Source organism: Desmodus rotundus, chromosome 7 (assembly GCF_022682495.2).
Source record: "Desmodus rotundus isolate HL8 chromosome 7, HLdesRot8A.1, whole genome shotgun sequence".
Taxonomy (NCBI): Eukaryota; Metazoa; Chordata; class Mammalia; order Chiroptera; family Phyllostomidae; genus Desmodus; species Desmodus rotundus.
In genome coordinates, this window is record NC_071393.1 from 98,095,295 (window position 1) to 98,111,743 (window position 16,449).

The window sequence follows — 16,449 nt, forward strand, 5'->3', positions numbered from 1 at the left end:
TACTTCATGGAATAAAACACTTGAATCTTGAAGATCCAAACTGCGACTTGAATTCTGTGATGCTGTACGCTGGTGAAATGCTACCACTTCTTTCACTGCTGCTGTAAACAGCTTTGCATGACTGACTTGCCTAATAATTTTGAAATTTTATGTTTTAAAAGTATGTATAAAGTTTAACCTTTTAAAATAAAACTTAATTTTATATGCAACAAAAAACAAGTACACACACCCCGGTCCTGAAGAGGCTAACCAATAGATGCAGTAAATATGGGTTGGGAACCTGGAATCGGTACTTTTTAAAATGCCTTCCTGTCTTTCTCAGGCATGGCTAGGTTTGGAAACTTAGGATTTAATCTCTGCCAGTTCTTTCTAAGGAAACTGGTGCCCGTCTGTGAGGAAATGTTCACCAATCCATGTGAAATATGTGTGTATTTTGTATTAAACATAAAGATGCTGTTCTTAAAGTCTGAGATCATCGTGACCACTCCAGGTAAGGTGCTCACTCATTTAAGTGATGATGACAATCATTCAGGTGGCTCTTTATTTTTATTTTTATTTTTGGGGGGGAGAGAGCATGAACACAGCCCCCCACAACCACAAGTTATGCAGTCGAGTTCTTCCCACATTTGGGGAAATCGTAGAGGTCAGCACAGCCGGAGTGCAGTGGGTGAGCCTGGCCCTGGGAAAACCACCGTTGTGACCACAGTTTCTCCCCCGCCAGGTAGGTGTAATAGTTCAGGTTGTACTTCACAAAATAAAAATGAGCCATCCTAAATTTTTGGAATTTGAATGGTTCATTAAATTCCAAAGTCTGGGAAACTTTGCTCCAGACAACAACATTTTGAAAATAATGTAACAGAGACTATGTCTGCTATCTATTTTATTTGCACAGTAAGAAGTAGAAAGGATGGGTACATTTTTCTCTTGTTCATAGGATCCTGGAGCAAAAACTGGAAGAGTTGAAACTGACAGTATTAGGATGTTATTTCTCTTGCTGCCCATTGCCGCAGTCTTCCTCAGCCCACAGGAAGGTTAGGCCAGGAGCAGATAGGTGGAGGTAACGCCAGGAGAGTACAGAACAGTATAACTCTTCCTGGAGAACAGACAGGAAGGAAGTTGTCTCAGCCCAGGCAGTGCCTTGAAGGCCCTCCTCATCTTGCCCAGCGGATTTTGGGAGCTGAGGGAGGGCAGGGGCTGAGGAACAGCCATTTCTGGGGGGTGCCTTGGCATTCCAAAGAGAGGAGCAGGGGCAGAGGGGAGGGAGCACTCAGTCTTTGGGAGCCCAGCAGGTTCTTCAGGCGGATTAGTTAATTACTGAAAAGCACCTCTGCAGCACAAAGATCTGGAGATGCTGCCTACGCTGTTGCTCAGGCCTGTGTGGGAGCTGGCATTTCGGAGACGCCAAGGCTCGTCTAGGAGGCTGCGGAAGAAGAAACAGCTCCTTCCTGTTGTGGGGCAGTACCTTTCAGAGAGACAGTCTCAGAGAAACAGGTGCGGTGCAACCTGTTTCAAGAGAGAAGCTGAGTTTATTTTGTAAGATATTTGAATAAATGAGTCACACCAGATTTCAGTTTTGTTTTCAATTTTTTGTGAGTTTTTAAAGTTTACATTCAGGTCATTTATACATAAACAAGATCATGCAACATGTTCTGTTCTGGGATTTTTTTTTCTTTTTACTTTAACAATATTCCCTGTAGCTCTTTCTGTGTTGGTACATGTAGGCTTCCCCCACTAACAGCTACAGTCCTTCCAGATTGTACAGCTGTGTTACAGTTTCTTTACCTACTATTCTAGCACAGGACACATAGCTGGTTTGCTGGGTTTTTTTTTACCACTACAAACAACATTATAACAAACATTCTTGTACACAAATTTGTGTGCATCTGTGTATTTCTGAAAGATATATTCCGAGTAACAGAATTTCTGGACCAAAGGACATACACATTCAATTTTTGGTAAATAATACCAAGGCTGTCTCCTAAAATTCTGTTCCAGTTTAGATAGCCACCGTCATACTCATCAACACTGGACATTATCAGTTTTTTTTTAATTGCCAGCATTATGTACAGAAAAGCCTATGTCATTTTAAATTGCATCTCTCTGATTTACTAGTTAGATTGTGCATCTTTTCATAGGCCTACTGATCATTTGGATTTTTTGAACTTTTTTCTTGAATTATAAAAATACAAAAAAGGTACCCAAGTCATAAGTGGACTGCCTAAGGAATTAGTACGAGGTGGATTCTTCTTGTAATCACCACCCGGATCAAGAAATAGAATATTATCAGACCTTCTTCCACTTCCCCCAAAGTAGTCACTATCCTGACATCTAACCCCTACAGATGCCTGTTTTTGAACTTCAGATAAATGGAACTGAAGAGCATGCACTCCTTTGTGTCTGCCTTTCTCCATTCAAATTACGTTTGTAAGTCATTCATGTTCTTGCCTGTAACTGTAATATATTCATTTATACTGCTTATTATATTCCATTATGTGAATGTACCACAATTTATTCACTGATGGACATGTGGGTGGTTTCCAACTTAAAGCTACTAGCAAATAATGTTGCCATGAACATTCTTATGTCTGTCTTTTTGTATATATGCACATAAAGTTCTATTGGGTACATATCTAAAAATAAAACTTGGGGTTATGAGCAATGTTTTACCAATCTACCCTGGCCAACTATATTTGTGAATTTCCTATGAATATTCCTTACATATTAAATATTGGGTTTTTTTGTTTTTATTATTGATTTGTATGTGCTGTATTTATTCTGGATATTAATTCTATGTTATATCTGTTGTAAGCATTTCTTCTAGTCTTTACTTATATTGCCTTTTACTTTACAAAGCTTGAAACTTTACACAGTGAAATCTGTAAATCTTTTTCTTTATGGTTTCTGGGTTTTATACCTTGCTTAGAAAATCCTTCCCTATGTCAAGGCGATAAATATTCTCTTACATTTCCTTCTGATACTCATTTTATTTTGATTTTCACATTAGGCTCTTTGATCAGTCTGGAATTTATTTTGTGAGGATGAGAGACAGAAGCTAACTTATTATCTAACACTTGGGGAATGAACAAAATTATACCATTTGTTGCCTAGATTTTTTTAATATTTATTGTTCGAAATCTCAAGACAGACGATAACACCAAAGAGGTAAGAAACCGTCAAAAATTAAGGGGATTTTTTTCTCTTACTTTGGGATAGTCTCCCCTAACTTGATTCTAAGTTAACATCTAAACGAACACATGCTCTAAGTCGGTGGTTGGCACCCAAACTGCCATGCGTATGAATGGCCAGTGACTAGTCATTTACTGTGTATGTATGGAACTCTAAAGTGCAGTTCTCACAGGCTGTGTGTCCAACGAGGAGGAGGACTCCATCCCGGCTCCCTGCAGGCAGCTGGGCTGCACACGGGACCTACGTCAGGAAAACCACAACTGCTTCTTCCCTCCTAACACCCCGAATCCTCCCATTCTGAGTAGATGCCCTGAAATGGATTATGTGCTCTGAGCTCATCTCCAATACAGACGAAGGTCCAATTCAAACTTTGCTTTACTACAAACCCCCAGGGTCAGCTTTGGGTTACTGACATGACTTCCCTAGGCAAGACTGCCCGCTTGAAGGAAACTGCTTTCTTGGCTGGCTTGGTGATGGGTGTAGAGTCCCATATGGGAGAAGTGTGTTTGAACTCAGTCCATTTTCCCCTTTTGTCTAAAACCAAGCGCTGGCTTGCCCTGCCTATTAACTTGCAGCGCTCAGCGTGGAATTAATTGGTTGTATGCAGATTCTCCAGTTGCTCATAGTGTGAGGTGGTTTTGTCCAGCTTGCCCCTCCTCTTTCCTTTTTCCTTACACATTTTTGGGAAGGTTGATTCCTTGAGATTTAGTTGATTACGTGGAGCTTGAGCTGGGGTGAAGAGAAGAAATGTCCCCCTTAGCGTGACAAAGAGCTTGGGTTAAGACTACTGAGCTGATGAGCAACTGTGAACTGTCTGAGCTGGTTTTCTTGGAAATTGCTCTGCTGGCCAAGCTCCAGAAATGTAATCAAAAGTGGCCTGAAATCACACATTTTCCTGCTTGTGTTCTTAGTTTTGCAATTTAAGGATTTGGCTGGTGCCTGTCCTGAAAGCACAGAATTTTCTACCGTGAGTAACATATGTCATTGAGTGTGTGCATATGTGTGTGTGCATGGACATGTGCAGTGCACACGGGCTTGGGCTTGTCTGCACAGGCGTGTTTTACAGCTGAACTGTTTATGTGTACCGGAAGGCAGTGACTAACGAACAGGTAAGGCAAATTTTCTTTGATTTCAGGAATCGCACATCTGGGTTTGTAAGTCATTGTCTTTGGAGAAATGCAGTGGAGAATCTTGCTTGTAAGTGCAACTGATCCACGGGGCACAGGACCTGGCCTCAGAAATATCTGGGGATCACTCACTGAGGAGAATTCAGGTACCACTTTTTGGAGAGACAGGTATATTTGGCCACACATGGGGGGAAGTGAAGACGTGAGCTTTAGGGAAGTCGAGTTGGAGACCACCACAGGCAGTTATTTATATCAGAATGATGTGTATCGAAAGCAGAAGACTTTCACTCCACCGCTGTCACTGAACTTTTTTGAGAAGAGGAAGGGCATGCATTTCGCCTTATTAAACATCTACTGCACTAAGAACGTTTGGTGCGGTTCAGATTTCTGGCAAGCTGTACCTGGGCTCCATTGTCAATGAATGGGACGCTTGCACTCTTCCTTCAGCCTGCTTTGCAGGTAAAGTGGCTCACTTCCAATCGATTGATAGGTGTCTGACTTGATTCTTGCTTCCTTTCCCAAAATGCCCCCGACCTCCCCATGTGAGCAGCCTGGTATGTAAGTGTGGTGGGAGGGGAATGACTTTTCATTACGTCTAAGCTCAAAATAAGGACACTGGACTCTAACAATGACCAAAAACAATACCCTAAGAGCTTTTGTGTTTGCGATTATAATAAATGAAGCCTCACATACCCAGTGTCCATTTTTTATACCTCTTGAGTTCTAAAGTCTGCCCTCCCAACACCCCCACCCTGGCCTCATCAAGCTCTTCTGATTTGGGGGAATGAGTGTGTTTGGGGACAAACATGTCAGAATCATAAGGGAGAAACTTGGTGGTAGGGCAAACTACACGATATGCTTGACAAGAATCGAGAAACAATACATTGAAGATTTTTGAGACAGTCTTCAATTTTAGGCTCATAAATATAACTGAGAAGCCACAAAAGGAAAGTACCTTACAGCTTCATTAGGGCCATTAACAGTTAGTTTTCAGGAGCCAAAAGAAAATATTTCTGCACAGAAAGATGAGATGCCTGTAGGAGGAAGACTCAGTCCTGCTTCTACCAGGGGTAGATGGAAATTGGAAGGAGAGAACATGTGGTCGTTCATTTGCTTAAATAGGAAGACTAAGGAGTTAGATGTCCCAAAAGCAGAATACAGAATAATCGAGCAGTGAGGCTAGGTGGCAGGGAACATGAGCTTGTTTGCATAAACGTTGAGATTTTTCTGGGCTTGCCTAATCCCAGGCCTTCAGACCTTGCCTTTTATGAGGGCAAATATGGTTTCATAGTGAGCAAATATTAGTTCACATAATTAAAGCCTCTTGAGTTGAACAGGAAATATTCAAGAGAAATCTGCAGGTACTTGCAAGCAAGGGGGACAATAACAGAAACTTGGTATGTCAGCTCCTTCTCCCCAGGGTTGTCCCTGGAATGAAGCTGCCAACGACAGGAGAGGAAACAGATGGTGTGTAAAAAGTATGAGCAGCCTGGAAAGGTCTTGAACTTATTAATAAGCTGCTAGCCCTGGAGAGAGTGTAACAGGCATCTGGGGTATTTGCATGTTTGTTTATTGAAGGGAGGAAGTCTTCTCACAACTCTCTTTCTCTCTAATTCATTCAGGATGTGACATTTCCAAGACTACTGCCATCTTAGAGTTTGAATCTGTTTTCAGCCTCCCTCCAGGTTTCACCATGCATGTTAAAGAAAGATGTTCCAGGATGACATCAAAAAGAAAAGCCAGTCTGACTTCTAAAATGCAACTTTGCACCATGGATGGAGCCATGTGATTTCTCCCTCCACACCATGCCACGTTCTTCTCATTCTGAGGCCTGGTCACATCAGGACAGAAAACCTCACGCCCAGGCTTTTGGTGATGAATGAATGGAGGGCGTGCCCTGCTCAAGCTCGGCCTGAAGTTTCTTTCAAACCCAAGTGGAGACAAATGGGTGTGTAACTCACCATAATCCATGGCAAAATATGATACATGCCATGAGAGAGAAAAAATAAACAAAGTGCTGATGGAAAATTAATCTCATTAGGGAGATTTGTTTGTGGTACATTTGAAAGGAGCCTGAAAAGTGAGTAGGATTTTGACAGATGGGGAAGAGTGTTGCTGGCATTATTACGGTATTTACATTTGATAACATCTAAAGGAATCTGGATGTGCGCAGGGCACTTTGAGCTTTTGCAAGGCCTAGCCTCAGCACGCTATCATGCTGGCAGGAGCATCCCAATGAGCCTTTGGAAGCCCATCTTTTTCCCACTCTCAACCTAAGTGGTTTAAATGAGGCTGACCTCACCCCAGGTTCCAGGCTTAGGCATGTGACCCAGACTAGCCGGTAAGAGAACCATATTCCCTTAGCACGCTGATTGGCTCAGGGATGGGCATGTGACCCAAGCTGGGTCAGTCCTGATGCTTTTTCTGGAACCACTGGGGAAAAGGCTTCCTCTTTCTGCTGGGGTTGCTGCACCAGTGGAGTGTTATTTAGGAGCTTCAAGGGACCTATTTTGTTACCAAGAGGGAGAACCTGAGCTATGGAGAAATTCCTGAGCACCTGGATTTAGTCATTGAAACTACTGTAGGGCTCTTTAGTCACTCAAGCCCATAAATTCACTTTCTAACAAGCCATTTAGTGCTTTTCCTCGGCAAACAAAAAAGTCTTAGCCAAAATAAAAATTTTAAAATAATTTGCAAAAATAAGCAAAAACAACAACAAAAAACAAACCCAAACACACAACAAAGAATAATAGAAAATACACAAAAAACTGTGAGGGTAAGGGGGGTGGCAGATTCACAGAGCTGGGTACGAGCAAAAGGAAATCTAACTATTGCTAACATTTTTCCAGGTCAGCTTCTTTGGGCCCCAGTGACTTAGATATTGGAAACTTTATTTTTAAACCCCCTGGTCTGAGGCCTCTCACCAATATAGCTGACTCTCGTGTGCTGGATATTTTTCCATGAATCAGAAATGAAATATGCAGGGCTGGAGCCACAAATTAATGAAAACAGCTCGTTTGCTTTTTGTGTCTCTCTGAGCTTTGTTTTCCCTGGGCCATGCGTTGTAAGTGAAGAGTCACAGTGATAATTCAGTTTGGATTTATTAGCAGTTGAACAGATGATTGAGAAAGGCTCGTTAATCACCAGAGGCAAATCCACCACAGGAGAATGGCAAATAGAGAGTGGGACAACTGCCTTGAGCCAGCTAATTTTCTGGCCCTTCAGGGAAAACTCTTGGATGTTTAAAATCAAATGGCACATCTGAAAATGCGGGAAGGTAATTGCTTTTATCGAATGTTTATATGTCCTTTGTACTAAGAACAATACATTGCCTGCATTCCCTTAATTCCATCACCTCTACAAGGTAGGCCCTAATCCTAATCTGTTTCAAAGGTGAGGAACAAGGCAGGTAGTACCAGTTGCTATGCAACGTCCATTTTCTCTCTGTTCCCTGCAGAGACAACACCACACAGTCACTGCTTCTGGTCCAAAGTTTAGGTTCTCAGAACAATTACGGTGGCCTCTTCTGCAGTTATCAATGGCTAAGTGATTCGGTTCTGGCCAGTGAGACCTGAGTAAAAGTCTCCTGGGAGACTTCAGGGAAAGTGCTGCTTTCCTGATACCAGCATTGCCTTTTCCTCCCTGTTCCTTCCTTCTCCCTGCCTGGAATGTAGAGATCAGGCTGCTGTCAGAGCAGCCAAGTTGTGGGGATGTGGAGGACAGCCGCATTCTATGGTAGGTGGAGCAGGAAGACAGAAGGAAACTAGGATATTGCTGACATTGCAAAGCCACTGTTTCTGCCCTGGAAGCACTACTTTTAAACTCTTAATGTGAAAAAAAAAAAAGCCCCAACATTATTTGTTTAACACAGTGAGGTCAGTTTCTGTTATAGGCAACTGAACACAGTCCCTAACTGACGCAGGAAAACTGAGCTGAAGGAGTTTAAGGGGCTTGCTCTCATTTCCAAATAAAGTGGTACCTCGAAGTCAAGTAAGACGTAGTATCCACACTTAAAGAATTCAAGCCTGGTTAGGGAGGCAGATACATAAAGAAACAATTGTAATATAATGTCTTTGGTGCAATGAGAGTGGTTTGTACAGGCTACTATGAGTGCCTAGGAGAAAAAAAAACGTATGAAACAAAAGTGGAACAGAAGTTAACCAAGCAAAGGAGAGAGAAGGGAAAAGGAGTTACAGCTCGGAAAAAAAGTGAGGAAGTGAGACACAGCATAGCATATGCAACAGGCCACAAGCTGGTGTGAGTTGCTGGAGCATAAAGTATAAGGCAGGCGATGGTGAGAAATGCAGCTGGAGAGGTGTTTCATTTAGCTGTTGCTGCACAATAAGCTACCCCCACGACTTAGTGGCTTAAAAACTACATTTTAACATTTAGCATAATTCTACAATCTGAGCTGAATTCAGCTGGGTGGTTCTTCCATTCGTGGAGTATCTGTTGGGGTTGGAACATCCAAGAAAACTTCTTAACTTCCATGTCTGGGATACACAGAATAGCTGGTGCTGACTTTGCATCTCTCTGTCTCTCTGTCTCTCTGTCTCTCTCTCCCTCCCCACCCCCTGCCCCTCCTTTCCTCATCTCTCCCTGTGGATAGCTAGGACTTCCTCATAGCATGATGATCTCAGGGTGGTTGGACTTCTTACATGGTGGATGGCTTCTCATTGAGATAAAGAGGAAGCTGCCAGTGCATTTTAGATCTCAGCTCAGAAGTACCAGAATATCACTTCCACTGCTCTCTGTTGATCAAAGCAAGTCACAAGACCAGCCCTGAATCAGGGAGAGGAAGTAGCTTCTACTTCTTGATGGGAGGAGCAATAAGCACATACAGGGAGAGATGAATTAACAGTGGTTATCTTTGCAGACTCCCTACCACAGAGATAAGAAGGGTACAGATGAAGGACAACCTTGTCTGCTGGTCAGGTAAGCAGGCCGAGACTACCTGGAAGAAGGGCCGAGGCCCTGGCTAAGCCGAGGGTCCAGAGGAGGAGCCACCCTGCAGCAGAAATCGGTGAACATCTGGAGGACGTGGTAACATTGTTTTTGTTCCAAATTGAAATTTAGACAATTTGGGAAGACCCAAAACTACAAAGTTGCATTTCAGACTTATCAATGTCTCTACGCTTTTCTCCAGAGAAAGTAGATTTCAATTATGGCATGAAATCTATTGATAGAAATATTAAAAGGGTTTTGGTTTTCTAAAACCAACACTATAGTCAAAAGTGACACAGCTATGAAATAAGATAATCAAGAAAGGAAAGTTTTCATACAAAAAACATTGGAATGAATCAGTCCAAACTGTAATGGCATCTCCTCTGAGATGTTAGCATTGCTTTCTGAGTGATTTTCTTACCAGCACTTAGGAGCCCACTTACACAAACTGTAACCTTCTGGTCTGCAATGCGTGCCTATAAGAGTAGGTGTGTCCAAATAAGCTTGTGACTTTTGTCTTCACCTGATCCGTGGACTCTCACAGAGCTGTGCAGGGGCTTTCAAAAGGCCCGTGGCTCCATTGCTCTGCTTCCAGACTTTGAACACAAGCCATCTGAGACAGCAGGGTGGTGGTTTTCTCTCAAGGACTCCTCCGAAAACCTGCCCACTCTTTTGGTTTTGGTTTTCTTATCTTGAGCATCTGATTTTTTTTTTTTTTTATGTTCTTTTAGCTCTCAGGACCTTCACAGCTACCTCTTATTCTGGGCTTGTCCTTCTGGGGTGGTAGTCCTGTCCCAGACCTTATTCTGGGCCAAGTGTTAACAGCCAGCTGATCGGATCAATAACCTTGGGGAAAGGCTGAGGTGTTGGAGTTGAATGTGGTGCTTTTCACAGGTAACATGTTTACATTTTAATAGTGTCTCCTGTGGGGAAGAGCTGTTCATTTAAAGGGGTTTCCAGGCATTGAATAAGCTGGGGTGTGTTGGGGGTGGGGGGTGGGTTGTCTGTCAGAGAGAAGGAGGAAGAGGAGGAGGCAGAAATAAGTGGATCAATGTAACAAAAAGATCAGAGAGAATATCCTCCATCCCTTCCATTCAGAGGTGAACACTACTAATATTTTGTATAGATACGAATGAACATCTTTACCTCTAGAAGTCAAATTGAGACACTTTCATAAAACTCAAAAGTTGCATACATGGCTTCCATGTGTACCTTTTAGTAACACACTCTTTTCAGTAACCCCACTTCTAGGAATTTATCCTAAAGAAAAATCTAGAATAATAAGAACAACATTAGCTATAGCGTATTGAATTTTAATTGTGTACCAAGAACTCTGCACACATTGGCTCATTTAATTCTTACACCAAGTCCGTAAAGCAGAAAACATCATCCGCTGCTTGAGGCTGGAAAAGTTAAGGACCTTGCCCAGAGCTAGCAGGTTGGTCTGGGACTGGGGCTCAGTGTGGGGGGAAGGTACCCCAGGAAAAGACTTCATCTACCTGGACCCTCTCAGAGATGAGTGTAACTCCTTGTCCCAGAGTCTCCTGTCCTCCCCAAATTCTCCAAAGGCCCTGGGTGGGGGGCAGTGTGACCGAAAGTCTGGCCCTCACCTTCAGGGTTTGGGTGGCAGCAAGTGACAGTGCCTCTTCCATGAAGCCTTCCCTCAACCTCTCAGTCTCTTCTTTCTCTGTTTCTTTGGAGCTTTGGAGCTACCTCAGTACAGCATAGAAGATACTCTTCTGCCTTCCAACTCATCAAAGTGTTTCTCAAAATGCGTTCTTAGGACCCCAATCAGAATCCTCTGGGGAGCTAGCTGTTCGAAGCTCAGACCGTCTGAGTCATCCGCTGCTGACGGAGCCCGGGAAGCTGCATCTCACAAACGTCAGTGGTGCTTACAGCCCACTCCTCAGAGCGGGCTCTCGCGGGGCCCTTGGCGTCCCCGTGCACTCAGCACCGTGATGCACAGCAGACACCGCGTTGGTGAATTCAGTGCAGAGATGTATTTCTTAGGAAGGAAATGAGAGAGGGGGGAGTGGGCAAAGGGGGTTATGGGTGTGGAATAAATAAAAAGGGTGTAATTTGAGAGCCCTTGTAGGAGAGTAAATAAAATGGGAGCTCTCAGGGCTGATTTGGGGTGCCCACTGTTGAGATCTTTAGAGTGCTACCATAGAAATTCAGTCAACACCTCTTCCCCTCCTTTTTTTTTTTTTTCAGACACATTCTTTAGTCGCAGGAATTTTTTTTTTTGAAACCTGAACTTTCTATTCCAGAATGAGAAATTGTGTACAAAGTGGGTCACAAGGAAGTGATAACTAATGCACAGACTATTTTAACTGCTGAATCAGAAATCTCTGCATTATGAAATATGCAGGAAGGAAAATAAGCAGATGATAAGAATGGAAGGAATCCTAAAATAATATTTTCACAAACAATTCTGGCCCAACATATGTCTGGGGTAGGGGTGGGGGAACAGAATGAAATTGCTGAGCCAGAAATCTTTCCAAATGACGTAGGAGCTCGCCACGCGCGTGACCACTCAAACCCTCAGCCTGAAAGGCTTTGGCGGTGTCTTGGGGTCATCTTAGTCACTGCTTCGCAGCGCAGGCAGGCAAGGCTTACAGAAAGCAAGGACAGGAAAAAACAAAACCCACATACAAAATGTAAAATCTGGTTCCCACCATTTTGGTTAATTTCTTTCAGAGATATTTTTTATTGTGGCAAAATATATATAACATAAAAATTACCATTTCTACCATGTTTAAATGTAAAACTCAGTGGCCAGTAAGTACACTCACAATGCTGTGCAACTGTCCCCACTATCTATTTCCAGAACTTTTCATCACCCTAACAGTAACCATATACCCAATAAGCAACCACTTCCCACCCCCATCCTCTAGTCCCTGGTAACCATCATTCTACTTTCTGTCTCTACACATTTGCCTATTCCGGGTACCTCATATAAACGGAACCATGTAACATCTATCCTTTGGGTCTGCTTATTTCACGTAGCCTGATGTTTTCAAGGTCCATCCATGTTGTAGCATATATACCAGAATTTCACTCCTCTTTAGGACCAAGTAATATCCCATTGCATGTATGCCACATTTCGTTCCAGTTCTTCAGTTCTCAGGTGTGTGCATCACGGGACCACCCCTACCACCCTGCTCGGGCATACGCTAGGCCAAAATTTGTTTGTAAAAATATTGTTTTCAGATTCCTCCCACTCCTAACACCTGCTTATTTGCCTTCTTTTATAATGTAGATAGAGATTTTTGATTCAGTTGTTAGGTAGACTGTGGAGACTATATAATATACACGTCTTGTTGATCCCTTATGTGCTGATGGAGACTAGGGTTGTTTCTACCGTCAGCTATTATGAACAAGGCTATCAACATTGGTGTACAAGTAGCAATTTTAGGCCCTATTTCAGTTCTTCTGAGTATATACTCAGGAGTAGAATTACTGAGTTATATGGTGATTTTATGTTTAACTCCCGAGGAACCACAAATTGCTTTTCTCTAGTGGCACTCTATTTTACATTCCTAGCAGTAGCACACGAGGGTTCCAATTTCTCCACATTCTTGCCAACATTTGCTCTTTTCCTATTTCTTAATAAAATGATAGCCATCTTAATGGGCGTGAAATGGTATCTCTTTGTGGTTTGGTTAGATGTTTAAACAGAAATCATACTGAGGGCACATATTATAGGCAATTTCATATAGTTTAGGTTTTTGAACAGAAACTAAGAATCATAATGTACTGAAAATTATATGAGGTCTTTCCAGAAGGCATCCAGCCATACAATATGAAAAATAGAGGCATTTATTAAAGAAGATACAAGATACAAGAAATACTGTACATAGGACAATGAAGCCTCAGTCCCCTTCAAAATAGGCACGTTGGGACCTCACACAGTTCTCCCAGTCACCATCAGCTGCCTCGTCACATTTTTCTGAATCTCATCGATGATCTGAAATCTCTACCCTTTCAAAGGTGGTTTTGGTAAAGCCAGAAGGTGAGTTTCGGAAAAGATAGAAGTCACCATGTACCAAATCTGGGCTGTAGGGGAGCTGTGTGTCCTGGGTGATTTGCTGTTTCACCAAAAAACTCTGCAAGAGACATGATGCATGAGCAGGCACGTTGTCATGATAAAGCTGTCAATCACCAGTTGCCCATAGCTACAGCCTTCTGAATCATCCAAATAGTTTCCACGGAGGAATGTTCAAGCTTAACACAAAATTTGATGCAGATTCGTTGCTCTACCTGCTCAGTCATTTTGAATGTGACAGCCACACAGTACACATGCTCACTCAATGGCGTCTACCGCCCCCACTGACTGGTACAATGAAGTCATCATTGTTCACACATGTGCATTCCAGTCCACTCTCCTTGGCTGCCAGGTTACATCGATGTTGTGCAAACTGTTCTCATTATATTAACAATGGCTAGACTTTTTCCGACCAGACTTCAGACTAAGGATATTTGTAACTCATCTTATTATGCATAGTATCTTTTTGTTTATCCTCTTTTGGGCGTAAAATTCTCCATTGTTCTATATTCTCATCTTGTGTTTTAATTTTTCTTTCTGATACAAGTTTCAAATTTTATCCAATATTTTAAAAATAATTTTTGTACATGACTTTCAAAGATGTTTTGACCTCTGATGACAATTGTTATTACTTCTGGTATCCTTTTGAAGCAGGCTTTGAGGTTGTGTAGACTTTTTTAAAAAAATTTTTAATCCTCACCTGAGGATATGCTTAATGATTTTATTTTAATTATTTTTATTTCTTTAAAGATTTTATTTATTTATTTTTAGAGAGAGGGGAAGAGAAGGAGAAAGAGAGGGAGGGAAACATCAATGTGTGGTTGCGTCTCCCCTGCCCCTCACTGGGAACTTGGCCTGTGGCACAGGCATGTGCCCTGACTGGGAATTGAACCAGCAACTCTCTGGTTCACAGGCCAATGCTCAATCCACTGAGCCACACCAGCCAGGGCTGTTCAATGATTTTAGAGAGAGAGGAAGGGAGGAGCAGAGAGAAACATTGATGTGAAAGAGAAACATCAATTGCTTGCATCCCATACACACCACAGTAGAGGATCAAACCCACAACATAGGTATGTGCCCTGACTGGGAATCGAACCTGCCACATTTTGGTGTACAGGATGACACTCCAACCAACTGAGCTACTCAGCCAGGGCAAGAATCTTTTGATTCCATTGTTATTTGACATCTTGTGGTCCTTAGGAACAAAGATAAGAAGTTGTTCCTTTGAAGCTGAGCTATGGTTTTTTTCTTAAAACTCTTATTGTAGTCAAATGACAGACCTAATATATTAAAACACTCTCTGTTAAATGTTAATTTTCTTTGGGCCTAACCAACACATTTGACAAAGAAACACCTTTCAAGAGCACTTTGTCAGTAAGTATTTGAAAGCCTACTATCAGCCAGCCATTATGCTGGGGGCTAGATAACACTGGTGAGTGAATAGACCTCAAGGCACCAGGTATAAGTTTGCAGAAAGTGAAAGTTCTATTGTTTTTCCTTCTTGATTAATAACTTAAGAGACAACTCAGGAAAGTTCAGGGACACATTTGGCCTGGGACCAAATTGTATTTATTGAATTGATTTTTTACACATCTTTCCCAGAAGGATTTGAGTTAGTTTATAAAAGATACATACAATAATGTTGATATACAGAAAGGTAGAAACAGGACCAATAAGTAAGGAAGGCAGCAACATACTAGCTGTAAGTTGCATATGTTTGACACAGTTACTATTATGTAATTACTATGTTATTATGTTTGACACAAACTCTAGGGATGCATTTGTCTGAAAAAACAAACAAACAGATATGAAGGAGGAGAACCAAGATGGCGGCATAGGTGGACACACTGCGCCTCCTCGCACAACCAGAACTGATAGAAAATCGAACGGCAAGGAAGTCCGACACCAAGGAAATAAAAGATAAACATTCATCCAGACTGGTAGGAGGGGCGGAGACGGGCACCTGGGCAGAGAGGACTCGCGTGGCCGTGGCGGGACCAAGACTGGCGGAGTGTGGGACGAACAGGGCAGGCAGTCCGACCACTAGCAGACCCTGCGACCCCACATTCATGCAGATAAACCGAGAGGGCCGGACTCAGAGTGGTGGAGAACGGGGCAGGCAGAGCGGCGGGTAGCACCCTGCGGCCCCACATTTGCACACAGATAAACCGGACAAACAGCTGGGATCCGAAGCAGACCACGCAACCCAGGGCTCCAGTGCAGGGAAATAAAGCCTCAAACCTCTGATTGAAAACGCCCGTGGGCGGCAGTGGGAGAGACTCCCAGCCTCACAGGAGAGGTCATTGGAGAGACCCACAGGGGCCTGGGGCATGCACAGGCCCATCCACTCAGAAGCCAGCACCAGAGGGGTCCAGTTTGATTGTGGGTGGCGGAGTGAGAGACTGAGATCTGGTGGAGAGGGGAGCGGGCGCCATTGCTCCCTCTCGGCCCCTCCCCCACGTACAGTGTCACAGCACAGCGACCAGAGTTACCCCGCCCTGGTGAACACCTAAGGCTCCACTCCTTAAAGTAACAGACGCACCAAGACAAAAAAAAAAAAAAAAAATTGGCCCAAATGACAGAACACTTCAAAGCTCCAGAAAAAATACAACTAAGCGACGAAGAGATAGCCAACCTATCGGATGCACAGTTCAAAACACTGGTTATCAAGATGCTCACAGACTTGGTTGAATCTGTTCGAAAAACAGATGAAAAAATGAAGTCTATGCCAAGAGAAACAGAGGAAAATGTACAGGGAACCAATAGTGATGCGAAGGAAACTGGGACTCAAATCAATGGTGTGGACCAGAAGGAAGAAACAAACATCCAACCAGAAAAGAATGAAGAAACAAGAACTCGGAAAAATGAGGAGAGGCTTAGGAACCTCCAGGACATCTTGAAACGTTCCAACATCCGAATTATAGGGGTGCCAGAAGGAAAAGAGGAAGAACAAAAAATTGAAAACTTATTTGAATAAATAATGAAGGAGAACTTCCCCGATCTGGCAAAGGAAATAGACTTCCAGAAAGTCCAGGAAGCTCAGAGAGTCCCAAAGAAGCTGGACCCAAGGAGGAACACACCAAGGCACATCATAATTACATTACCCAAGATTAAACGCAAGGACCTACATCCAAGATTACTGTA

The 16,449-nt window shown here is 42.8% G+C and overlaps 1 non-coding gene across 1 annotated transcript; it reads right to left on the reverse strand.

The window, feature by feature from the left end:
• Positions 1–561: 561 nt before the first annotated feature.
• LOC112312133 (U1 spliceosomal RNA) lies at positions 562–729 on the reverse strand. Its single transcript, XR_002975573.2, has one exon. It is a non-coding gene; the product is annotated as a U1 spliceosomal RNA (small nuclear RNA).
• Positions 730–16,449: the final 15,720 nt, after the last annotated feature.